Source organism: Cupressus sempervirens, chromosome 10 (assembly GCF_028749045.1).
Source record: "Cupressus sempervirens isolate cs-2001-9-10 chromosome 10, ASM2874904v1, whole genome shotgun sequence".
Lineage (NCBI taxonomy): Eukaryota > Viridiplantae > Streptophyta > Pinopsida > Cupressales > Cupressaceae > Cupressus > Cupressus sempervirens.
In genome coordinates this window covers 596,339,199-596,352,737 of record NC_143127.1, presented here as the reverse complement: position 1 = coordinate 596,352,737, position 13,539 = coordinate 596,339,199, and the positions used below count along the sequence as shown (strand labels likewise).

Sequence of the window (13,539 nt, the reverse complement as noted above, 5' to 3'; positions counted from 1 at the left end):
GCCATCAACTATTGTAATGGCTAGAAGGCTAGGTCTTTCAGGGCTAAATTGACATAGATCATTTTAAATATAAATGTTATTTTCCTTTCTTTTGCTTTGGAAATTACATAATCATCCCACTCACCAAATTCTTCAACATTAAAGGGAGTAACCTATCAAGCCTCAAAATTTTTTTCTTAGAAGTATGATGGCTAGCTCTACTTATTCTATCAAATTTCATGCAAGAGTTGTATTGAGCTTTGTCTTTTGGGCATTGAAAGATATAGATGTTCATTACTTGAGAAAATGGAATGCAATTCTAATCCCTACAAAAGGCTACATAAATAATTTTTAATCAATGACTTCAAAAGCTACATTTAATTTGGGCATACAAAAAGCTTATGTAATTATTAGTTATTACATTTTCTCTATTGTTTCTAATTGAAAAAATGCAAAGAGAATAAGATGAGAAGATAGTAGATTGTCAAGAGAGCTACAAATATATTTATTGTTTTACAATGAGCAGAACAAGCTGCAAAAGACATAAGGGAGTCAAAATACAAAAATAGTAGAACAACTACAATATTAATCGTGTATATATTGCAGTCAAAATTTTAAAGTAGTAGAACAAATACAATACTAATCTTGTATATATTATTTCTATTCAGTACTATTTTTGTGTTTGTAAGTGGGGTTTGGGTCAACAGTTTGCAGCACCTCATTTTCCCATTGTAGGAAGCTACATTGCCGGTGATGGATGTCAATGAGGAAGCCAGTTTGGTGCACAAGTCCACTTTCATGGACTTTCTAGACCAAGGTGTAAATTTATTCTTTTCTCTCCTCTCATTTCATCTCATCAGCCTCTTAAAAGATTTACTAGTCAAATGTACTATGGTAGAAGCCACTAATGCATGACATAGCCTTTTAACATGTTTGTGACAACATTTTGTAGGTGGGGTAAGGTGTGTACATGGACAAGATTAGAGGCATGATCACTTAGGGTCACCATTTCCTGCTTATAGACATGGCTCATTTAAGGAATTTCAACCATGATTTAGCTCACAAGGTGATAAGGAGTCCTAGTGAGTACAATCAACCTTTATCTAATGCACTGGGGGAGGTGACAAGAAATGTGGATCCCAAGTATCTGCAGGAAGCCCAACAAATTCAAGTTGGTTTTGAAGGTCATTTTGGCTTTCTCAAGATTATTCCTTGGGAGCTCGTTTCTCCATTTCTTGGCACCATGGTTAGCGTTGAGGGTATTGTCACTAAATGTATGTATATAGTGCCACAGGCATGATCCACTTGTTTAAATTAGTTTGAAAATGCTTGATAGATTGATGAACATCAGATGCCCTTTATTAGCCTTATCTATTGGCTATGAATATATACATTTTTATGTAAAGAATTGATACTTTTGAGTGAATAGTAAAAAAAGGTGTTAAAACAACAAATAGAGTTCACTTGTAACTGTGTTAGAAGATTGGAGTTCTAGATACTAGGGTATGAGAAGGATGTTTAAAACATTGCATTCCATCTTTTTCTTTTGTCTATTTTATGTTGTTGAATTTGGGACCGGATGAAGAAATTTTTTGATTACTATCAAGTTGTGTGATAATTTCCTTGCACAAGATTTGGTGTCTTAAATTGTTTTACCTCACCCCAAGGATTCTACAATGTATGATTAACTAATTTCTTAACATTACAACATCACTAGATTTTTGATATGTTCTCATTTGGTTCAATTGTCAAGCCAACTTTTTAGCTGTGTTTTTGTCTTAGGATTCTAGGTTTTATACTTGTTTAATTTTGTGACTAAGATCACTTTTTTTGGGGCATTTATGTGATAGAAGTTACCTGTTTATGACTAATAGGTTCTTTAGTAAGGCCGAAGGTTGTTAAAAGTGTCCATTATTGCCCTATCACTGGAGAATTTCAAGCTCATGAATATCAAGATATAACATCAATGACTGGCCTATCCACAAGGTCTGTTTATCCTACACGAGTAAGTATTCCATACATTTCTGGCATAATATTTCTAGTGCTTTTTCACAGGGTAATATTTTCTATAGCAACTATTGATGCCATACAATTTTAAGGGATTAATGCAAGTTAATTTCCTAATATTATGACAGTGTGATCAAGGGAATCTCTTAGTTACTAAGTTTGGTTTGTGCAAGTATAGAGACCATCAGACAATATCTATGCATGAAGTACCTAAGAACTCTGCTCTTAGTCAGATACCTAGGTCAATAGATATTGTTGTAGAGGATGATCTATTGACACTTGCAACCTTGGAGATCATATAACAGTGGTGGGAATTTACAAGGCAATTCCTAGCAAAAGAAAAGGCAGTGGCAATGGTGTCTTCTGGTACCTTTCCTTTTGAATAATCAATCACAAGTGGCACAATTCATTCATGGTAGCCCCTTTTTAGTTTGGAACCTTTTTCCAATTCAGGCATGTTAGACATATTTAGCGTTCCATTCAATGCAGGACTGTTATTGTTGCCAATAATGTGTTTTAGCTCAATAAAGAGATAAATACCCCTATTTTTACAAGTGATGACATAAAAAAATCAAGAAAATAGGAAATAAGCAGGATACATTTAGTCTACTGGAAGAGTCACTTGCACCTTCAATCTATGGGCATACTTGGATAAAGAAAGCTGTTGTATTGCATCTACTAGGGGGTGTTGAGAAGAATCTAAATAATGGAACTTATTTGAAAGGGGAAAACCCTTAATTTCATACTTTCTATATACTTCTCTTTCTAATGGCTGTTGAACTCATGCATTTCTGTTAATTTCATTGTAGGGATATAAACATGATGATGGTTGGTGATCCTTCTATTTCCAAATCCCAACTCCTAAGAGCCATCATGAATATTGCTCCCCTAGCAATATCAACTACAGGACTAGGGTCTTTTGGTGTTGGTTTGATAGCCACTATCACCTCTGACCAAGAGACTAGTAATTATTTTTTAGATATTTTATGTATGTGCTTCACTATTATTTGTACATTTTCTATTGTTAAGAGGCCTAGTTTTTCATGGCCATATGCTTTGATGATGACCAATTTTACATTATTTCATTGGTCAAAGACTGGATGGTTCTGTGAAAATATTTGTTTGTTCTTGGCTAATTAGTTTAAATTAATTCAGGTGAACATAGGCTAGAAGCTGGAGAAATGGTTTTAGTAGACCATGGTGTTGTTTGGATTAATGAATTTGACAAAGATGAACAATCAAGACCATATGTCTATACATGAGGTTATGGAGAAACATATAGTAACAATTCCTAAAGCAGGAATTCATGCATCTCTCAATGCACAATGTAGTGTGGTTGTTGCTACAAATCCTATCTATGGAACTATAAGTGTTTTCAACTTCCCAAGCCTTTTACAACAGTATTTACCTCTACTCTGGGATTATAGGCTTTCTTTGCTTTAGTACTATTTACCCCTAGGTAATACGTAGTGCTTATAATTTGATACAACACAAAGTTGTGTTTTCTAGGCATATTTGATGCTAAATATGATCTTTAGAATATAATTTGTGCAGTATGATTGTTCACTTACTCCAACCAAGAATATTGGACTTCTAGATTCTTTACTCTCTCATTTTGATCTGCTCTTTATTGTACTAGATCAAATGGATCTTGATATTGATTGTAGGATATCTGAGCATGTTTTATGTATGCATTGTTATAGGTCTTCAGTAGAAGATAGTAGTATACATCTCTACTCATTTCTCATTGAATATAATTGGAATATTTCTTCATGTTTGATAGTTGATATGAAGGACCAAAATATTCTATAGGAATGGTGATTGCTGACTAAAATTCAAGAAACATGGAAGAAGATGAAGTAGAGACTTCTGCATCGATTTTTGTGAAATACAATCATCTGCTACATGGTGAGAAAAAGACCAGGCATTTCAAAAATGAAATGCTAACTGTAAAATTCTTGAAGAAATACATTCATTATGCTAAGAGTAGGCATCAACCTGTGCTGACAGATGAGGTGATTTTTTTGAGGTTTTAAATTTTTTATGTTGCTTTTGTGTAAATTTTTTTATATTCTTATGTTTCTTTGTTTCCCAAACCCACATGGAAGAAAAAATTTATGTCACAATTGTGTGCTAATGATGATAATCTACAGGCATCAGAACATAATGCAACTACATATGTTGAACTGTGTAATGCGGGTGCATAAGCTAAGGTTTGCAATAAGTGTGCCTACTCATTTTAAAATGTTTAGTTTTATTCTTGATGGTAGTTCATACTTTAGAACAATCTATTCTTTTTTGCACACTCTTGATTTAATCTTTTTAATGTTTGGGCTACAGTCTAGAGGAGACACATTACCAATTATTGCCCATACACTGGAGACTATAATTCATCTTTCAACTGCTCATGCAAAGATGAAGTTTAGAAATTAGGTGAAAAACCTTTTAATTATAAATCCTGGGTTTTTCAATACAATAACAAAAAATATCTTTTAGCCTTTTGAGGCCTTTGAAAAGATCACTTGGATCCATGTTAATCTTCTTTATAACTTTAATCATGTGGCTATCTATCTATATTTTTAGGATGTATGCATATAGCTTTAAGTAGTTACTATGCTTTTAAGCTACCTATTTTTATCATTATTTGAACCAAAGCATCTCTTGAAATAAAGTTACACCGAGGTAACCTTTGTGTGCTTGTAGTCATAGAGGGTCTAAAATGTGCTGGGGATATTTTTCTTGTTTTTGAGTAAAGCCTAAATAAATTTCTACCAAATCTAATTTTAAGTGACTCTACTTATTTGGTGGAAAGTACTTTGAAGGAGAGCTATAGGGCATCTTGAAATTTGAAAAATGCTTAGAAATGTCTAAATTTGTCCTTTTTGTTTATTAGGGTTCTTTATATTTTGGTTGGAAACTTGCAATGTTAAATTTGGATTGAGGCTTATGGGTCATAATATTAGTATTGCTTTTCATGTCTGCTAAAATTAATTATGTTGAGAATGCATATATTCGCATTATTTTGAAGCTTTAAAAAAATTGGTGGGCATTTCAAAAGTCACATTAATGAGATGGAAAATAGGATAGGTTTTGATTTATCTAAAAATTTATTGCTACTTTCCAATAATACTTTAGAAGTGATGTGCATGAGATTGAAACATGAGAAGGTTTTTCATCATTTGACAAATTTCACTATTTTCCAACATGGTTTGCTCAGATTTTAAAATCAGATGTAGAGTCCACTCTTAAAGTCCTCAATTTTTTAATATACCATACAAAGCTGATAGATATGGAGCAAAGGGAGCAAGGAAGACAACGAGAAATTGATAGGAAACATTGTGTTGATCATCCATATGGGTTAGGAAATAGAGGAAGGTAGAGTTTGTTGCCACTTTTGCTATCTTTCATTGTAAAATTTGATGAACTAGACAACTCTATGTAATGAGCTTTGGTGTTGAAATGAAGATCAAGAAGACAAAAGAAGGGTAGTGGAGATGAAACAAGTGGTGGAAGAAAAACACAACCAACCATCCTAGAGTAAGGCAACTTTTCAACTCTCTTGCTTGTGGATTTTTCAGAAGTTAAGGACTAACATTAGTCAATTCTACTGATTTATATGAATGAAAAGCAGAGAAGTAGTAGAAGATATGGATATTGACTCAACAACTATGCCAACTACTATGGACATTTCATCTAAAAGGTCTCTTATTTTCACCTATTCTACCAACATTTTTCATTTTTGTTTTCGATGTCTGCAATTGCAAACTAAGATTGTTGGACTGCATAAAAAAGCATGTTGATTCAATTTTCTCTTAGACACAACCTAAAAATTCCTATTTCTAAAATATTTTTCCTTTTATATAAGGATTTTTAGTTTTGTACACCTGAAAGTAAAATAGAACTAGTTCGTTGATTCCTATTCTTGTAAATTCATAGACATGCCTTTGATTGATATTTGTGCTCTGTATCCTTATGGGTTGGCTATATTGTTACTTTAGAAACTCACAACATTGAACTTAGAAAATAATATTTGAATGAATCTTGTTGTTATAGAGAAGCAAGATTAAATAATGCATTCAATCAATAAATGATGGTGAATCACAAGGAGACCATAATTATGGATGAGGTTGCAAGGGTGATAAACAGAGGGAACACTCATGATCCTTATAGTTCAGTAGAGATAACTTTTCTTTTGCAAGTATTTGTCATATTAAGTTGTATTTATGTCTATTTATTGGTTGTATTGAATTTATTATTACTTACACAAAGCTGGGTTTTTCTTTATGTTGTGACAGAGACTACAAGATGGTAACAGATTGATGGTGGTGGATCAAGTTGTGCACCTTGTTTGAACAAAAGTAGATGTTAAGCTAAAGCCCCTAGTTGCTGAATTTATAATAGGATGCCTCTATCATGTTAAATCCTAAATATTTGTGATTCAAGTTGAAGTTGCTTTCTGTTGAAAGCATGTGACATCTTGAAGAGAATCCTTCTATTGAGGTTTCTATTCGTTCCTCATTCTCTTCATGAATTACTTCATTATTCTTTAATATCCAAATAGAAATTTGACCAGACAACTTGCAATTGGTATGATTTTTCGTCAACTCCAAAATCATTAATGATGAATTTAGATCTCTAGTAGCCAAAATAGAACAAGGAATTTTTTTTCTCAATTGACATTCTATTTATTGACAAAGGTTTCTTTAATGTTTGTATAGATAAATAGAGTAGAATCAAAAATAGTTTCAACTTGACATCTTGAAATATAGAAGCTTAAACTTGGTGCATAAAAGAAAGCCACCAAAATTTTCAGCGTATGTTTAGTCATCTTATTTTTTTCATCTTAATCAAGTTGAATATAAATTTTGTTGGAAGGGGGATATTTAGATCCTTCTCATAGTGTTCCCTCAATTTTGGAGGTGCTTCATTTGCATTTTAACTTATTTGAAGTGTCTCAATCTTTCCATGATTGTTGCATAGTTGTTATTGCGTGACCACATTGCTATTAGTTTGAATGTTGTTGCTTGGGATTGCTACCAATATGTTTACAGAATGGTTGTGTGCCATAGCATAAGTATACCACTAACCAAAATATTCTCCAACTCTTGCATGGTGCAATTTATATGGCACTCCCTTATTAATTTCTAGACCCACTTTGGTGCACATCAATCCATGTCCTCATTGATTTTAGTGAGTTCATGAGGGGATTACTACCTTGGAAAACATAGTATCAGATGTTGGAGGATCTACTTCTGAGCCATAAAACTTTGTGCTATCTCATGCTAAGTGGCCTCTTTTTGTCGATGGAGCATCTTGGTGTGGAAAACCTTTATCACTTCATTGATTGGGGTGAAATTTTGTTTAAATTGTCTCATCTTAGTGGTTTTTTTGAGGAACATTTAAGCCGGTGAGTGCTAATCAAGAAGAGTTATTTGGTATCCTTTCTATTTCTCCTCATAGTGCTAATAATTTAATGTGGAGTGACATTAGTTCTTGAGGTTTCTATTTTATCAACGCTGGCACTCATTCCCTACAGGTTGGAGAATCTTTTGATTGCTACTTATATAGCATATGGAATTTGAGTATTAATCCCAATTTTAAAATATTTTAGCAGTTTTTCTAATAGACTAAGATGGTCATTTCTGAAAATATCATTAAGTGGGGTATGAAAGGTTTTAATATTTTCTTCAGATGTAATACCACCTCTTCTCTGCTTAGAAGGAGGCCTTCTCCATTTGGACCTCTATGTGTGTGTTTTAGGGTCCACTTCTGAGACAAATTTAGCTTAGAAATCTCCACCTAGCAATCAAATCCCTATTACTCCGTCTTGTTCAAAGGCGAGCATCTTAAAATTTATGGCTCGCTTTATCTTTTTGTTACATTTGGTATATTTGGATTTCTTAAGAACACAAGTTATTTTTTGAGATACTAACACTCTAAAAATCATTCTAATCCACAAAAGTAAGCTAGCTATGATGGAAAATGTCACGTCTCACTTCAATAATACACAAAATTTAAATGTACCGCTTAGTGCTAAACTCTATTTTATTGGAAAGTGGAACCTTGTGGGTTTCATCAACAATGCTCTAGCTAGCTTCCTTGCCCTTGTAAGTATTTCGATATTCTTAGCTTCTTTGAGGCATTCTATAAAATAGTTCACATGCCTTACCTATGATTTGACATGTTGCATGCATCCTACACCCTTGGATTACAGAGAGCGATCTGAAATGATGATGCTAAAAACCACACACAATCAAATCCAAAACAAACTTGCATTACAAATGGATTGTGGAAATTTGATACATGTATATTTTTCATGTATGTTTACCAGGACAATCACAACTTAAACATATATATAATAGATTTGATGAGATTTTATATATGTTTAATTTGTGATTGTCCTGGTAGACATGCATGCAAAATAAAAAATATCAGATTTCCACAATCCATTTGTAATGCAAGTTCATTTTTTGATTTTATTGTTTGTGTTTTTTAGCATCACCATTTTAGATCACTCTCTGTATTCCATCATCATTGTGAGAGAGTGTAGTATTCATGCAAAATGTCAAATCATATGCAAGGCATGTGAACTATTTTATAGAATGCCTTCAGTGTGGTTGCTAGTACATTTGACCTCATTTTCGATGAATATTGGTCAAAATGTCAACCAACCAGTTTTTCAAAAAAATTGTCGTCAAAATTTTGACCAACTGACTGGCTTAGGTGCAATCTCTACCAGGCATTGGTCAAAATTTTGACCAATACTTGATAGAAAAATACTAGGCATTGGTTAAAATTTTGACCAATACTTGGTAGAAAACTACTGGGCATTGGTCAAAATTTTGAGGAATGCCTGGTATTTTTCTATCAAGTATTGGTCAAAATTTTGAACAATGCCTGGTAGAGATTGTGCTTGGGCCAGTGAGTTGGTCAAAATTTTGATGAGAATTTTTTTGACAAACTGGTTGGTCGACATTTCGACCAACCTGGGTTGAAATTTTGACCAATATGCCTAGTAGCATTCATCAAAATTTTGACCAATGCCTAACAATTTTCTACCAAGCATTGGTTAAAATTTTGACTAATGCCTGGTATTTTTCTATCAAGTATTAGTCAAAATTTTGACCAATGCCTGGTAGAGATTGTACCTAGACTAGTGAGTTGGTCAAAATTTAGACAAGAATTTTTTTGACAAACTAGTTAGTCGACATTTCAAGCAACCTGGGTTGAAATTTTAACCAATATTCATCGAAAAATGAGGTCAAATATACTAGCAACCACACTGAAGGGAAGTGTCCCTAAGGGTCTCTATGCACTATTAGGTTACGATCTTTGACACAAATACACAAATCATGACATATTTTTAATTTTCATGTCTTATTGCATCAAAGTAATGACATATGATTACATTTTATAATGAATTTGATAAACATGTTACATTTTCTATAAAAAAAAATGAACATTTATGTGTTTGATAAATTGCAAGAAAGTAAGCTGAAATACAAGTTTGTATGCACACATTGAACAAGTTGGATGAAAATCCAAGTTTAATGTATATCAAAATTGTTGATCTCAGATTGGTTTTGACAAGTGAGTGTCAACACACTTAAGCTATTTACTTAGTTTACGTCAAACTAGTAATACATACTGAGCACAACATGTAAATATTAGACCACGTCGAGTTATAGTGAGTGCCAGGCCACTCATGTGCCGAGTCACTCAAGTGCCAAGTAGATAGACCATGCCAAGTGATTTAGGAGCTCAATAAATAGTCGATGCCAGTAATGTAGGTGTTGAACTATAGTAGAAAAATTAGTGTATGTTGAGCGTTAGAGGCTTTAGATGCTGAGTGACATAGTTTTGACATATTTGTTTGTAATGGCAAAAACAACTATGTAAACCATTTTTTGAGCTGACTTAAGATTGTATTTTGATATTTTGGAGATAATGAAAAATCTCTAGTTGGATTCCCTATGGAATCACATGCAACCAATCAGAAAATGGGAAGGATTAAACAAAAAAATGGATGAATCTCAACCATAGATTCATACCTAACCCTAAGCCACAAAACTCTGCTTAACGAGGATGAAGCTCTAAACTCTAAAATGATCATGTATGTAAGGAATTGAAGGAGTGAAGAAGATCATTTTTCATGAGCAAAAAAAGCATTCATGGTGACTTGGAATTTATGAAGAAAGAGTGAATTGCAGAATTAGTTAGAGCAGAAAAGAGGATAGAGAAAAGGATATAGCAAAGTGACATTTAATCAAGAAGGATCAAGAAGAAATTATTTAGATGTGATATGTTACTAGGCAAGCAAGTGCTAATTGTAGGATCTTGTTGGATACAGTTGTCCAATTGTGTGTTGTCTTTGATGTTACACAAATGCCATATCAGTTATCAGTTATTACCTACTGAGCTCAGTTGGTTAGCAAAGAAAATTTTAGTGTCTACTGAGTGTTCCTTGAAAATACTCTATGGAAACAGTCTCTACCGACCTCACACGGGTGTCAAAGGATTTTGTGGTAGAAGTTAGTGTTAACCAAGCTTTCAAGGTTAATGAAGAAAAATTAGTGTTTACCGAGTCCAGTTGGTCTCCAAAGGATTTTTAAGAGTTTGTAGTGTTAACTGAGCCTCTATTGGTTAACACAAGAAATCAATTCAGGAATAATGTTTATGGAGCAGGGTTGGCCAATGAAGGATTTCATTATTTTGGGAAATAAAGTTTGATTATTTCATGTAATGATTATAGCCGACTGATGTAATGATTATCGATAATTGTAAGTTCTAAATGATCTGACTTGACAATTTGTAAGGTATAAATGAAAGGTCAAGTTGTGAATTCAAAAGTGTAATAAGCAAGCATACAAGTATATTGATTGAAGAAGAAAGTGTAAGTGAACTTTGAAGGATGGTTAGATATCCTTAAGAAGCAGCAAAGTTTTATTCAATCAGAAAGGATCTAGTGGAGTACAATAGAGATATGTATCAACAATTTAGTTGCATCTCATTTAGGTCTATTCATTGTTACTTTCTCACCATTGTAGTAGTGATTTCTAAATCTCTTAACAAAGTTGGTTTAGCAGCCATTTGTAAATCCTCTCACAAGGTGATAGTTCTTTTGAATTGTTCTAAAGACCTATAGGAAGGCCACTCCTCATAGGGTGATTAAATATTTTAACAAGGTCACACCTAACATTTTGTTTTGTAACCTTTGACCAAGTTGGCTCCTAATAGGGCTCACTTCAGAAGAGTGAAAATTAGTAGCTAGTTACTTGGTGGTTTTTCCCATATTGGGTTTTCATGTTAAATTTGGTGTGTCATGTGTTCATGTTATTTCTTTTATGTTTGCATGTTAATTAGTAAGAATTCTTAAAGATAAGTAATAAGTTAACATACATTGCATCTATCGAGTTATAGCATTTTTCTGTATGTTTACCGAGTGACAACAGTAACTAGTTTTCCAAACATCTAAGGGAGCTGTGAATTTGTTTTTGTGGTAACTGATTCCTCCCCCCCCCAAGTTACTCAATCTATATTTCCAAAAATTGGTATCAAAGATTTTGGTGTTTGCAGGAAGGGTTTCAAGGACCTAAGGTAAATATTAGGATATCTTACAAGAGGGAAATTCCAAGGCTTCATAGAGATAACTTTTCAGCATGGCAGGGATTGATGAGACTTCATCTAGCTTCCATTGGAGATATAGGATTGAAATAACTTTATGAAAAATACACAACTCCTTCTATTACATTATCTATTAATGAAATTGTTGAGAAGAAGACTCATAACACCATGATGATAGACACTGCATATGCTCTAAGATATGAAGAATTTGATGATATCAAGGACTGCAAAACTACATTGAAATGTTGAACAAGTTGATAGAAAAGGTGATGATAATGCGAGGAGAGCCAAAGTAGAATGTCTAAGAGAACAATTTGATTTGATGAGGATGAGAGAGGATGAAAACATTGCCAAATATGTTGAAAGAGTCAAAGCAAGTGTCAGTGCAATCAAAGCTTCTGGAGGAGACATCAAATAGGAAACAGTTGTAAGTAAAGTTCTTAGAACATTTCTTCCCATTTATGCAATTATAGTATCTGCAATTCAAGAAAGAAGATGTGAAGCAAATCATAAGATAAATTTAGAGGCCATAGTAGGAAGATTGATAGCATTTTAGCTAGATAACTATGACAATTATGTTCCAGCTTCAAAGAACATTGAATCAACATTTAAAGCCAAGATTTCACTCAAAGAAAAAGGGAAGAAAATAAAAGAAGAATCAAAAGAAAGTTTTTACAGTGATCTTGAAGTAGTTGAAGCTCTACTTGCAAGAAAATATTCTAGAGGCAAAGGAATATACAAAGGTAAAGTTCCTCTAATCTATTTTTCATGCGAGGAAATTGGTCATATTGCTACTAGGTGCCCAAACAAGCAAAAGAAGGATGAGAAGAAAGGTCACAAGTGAAATGTCAAGAAAGATTCCAAATCATTCAAGGACAAAGGTAAGAAAACATGTTTTATGGCTAAGGACTCTAAGGATTCTGATGATAGCGAGTATTAAATTGTTTACATTGCTGTGAAAGATGAATCTGATAATGATGAGGAAGATAAGATGGCACTTATCTCTCACATGAGCAAAAATGATACATGGATCATAGACAGTGGTTGTTCTCATCATATGATTGGTGAAAAAACTAAGTTTAAACATTTTCAAGACTATGATGGTGGTAGTGTAAGGTTTGAAAATAATGAACCTTGTTGCATAAAAGTAAAAGGCTGAATCTCATTAACCAAAGAACCTATATGTGATAATGCCTATTGGGTTGAAGGACTAAAACATAATTTTTTGAGTGTGGCACAACTAATCAATATTGGATTTAAGGTGAAATTCATGCATGAAAAGGAAAGACTGCTAGATGACAAAGGAAAGCTGATTGGATCAGGCATACAAACAAAAGGTAACTTATTTTATCTTGAACTTGGTGAGTGCTCATGCTTTATTGCTCAAGTTGAAAAAATTTGGTTATTGCACAGAAGGTTATGTCATGTGAATTTTGATAACATGGTAAAGATAAGAAAATTTAGAAAGTAAGAGGCATTCCTAGTATAAAGAAACCTGATCTTGGTCTATGCAAGAATTGTCATATTAGTAAGATGGGTAAAACTAGCTTTAAAAGTAAAAACTATTAGTCTGAAGATATTTTGGAAATTGTGCATACTGATTTGTGTGGAACTATTGGAATTGAGAGCTATACTGGAGAAAAGTTCTTCATTCTTTTTGTTGATGACTACTCTAGAATGATGATTGTTATGTATCTAAGAGAGAAATCAGAAGCATTTGAGAAATTCAAATGGTATTTGGCTAGGGTGGAAAATAAAATAGGCAAAATATTGAAATGTTTGAGGTCAAATAGAGGTGGTGAATTCATCTCCCATGAATTCAATAACTTTTACATTAAAAGAGGAATCAAAAGATAGGTATTAGCTCTTGGAACTCCCAAGCAGAATGGAATAGTTGAAAGGAGGAATAGATCTATCTTGGATTGTGCA

The 13,539-nt window shown here is 33.2% G+C and overlaps 1 pseudogene; it reads left to right on the top strand.

Annotated features, from left to right (window-relative positions):
* Positions 1-732: 732 nt before the first annotated feature.
* Positions 733-6,338, top strand: LOC149535267 (DNA replication licensing factor MCM3-like; annotated as a pseudogene).
* Positions 6,339-13,539: the final 7,201 nt, after the last annotated feature.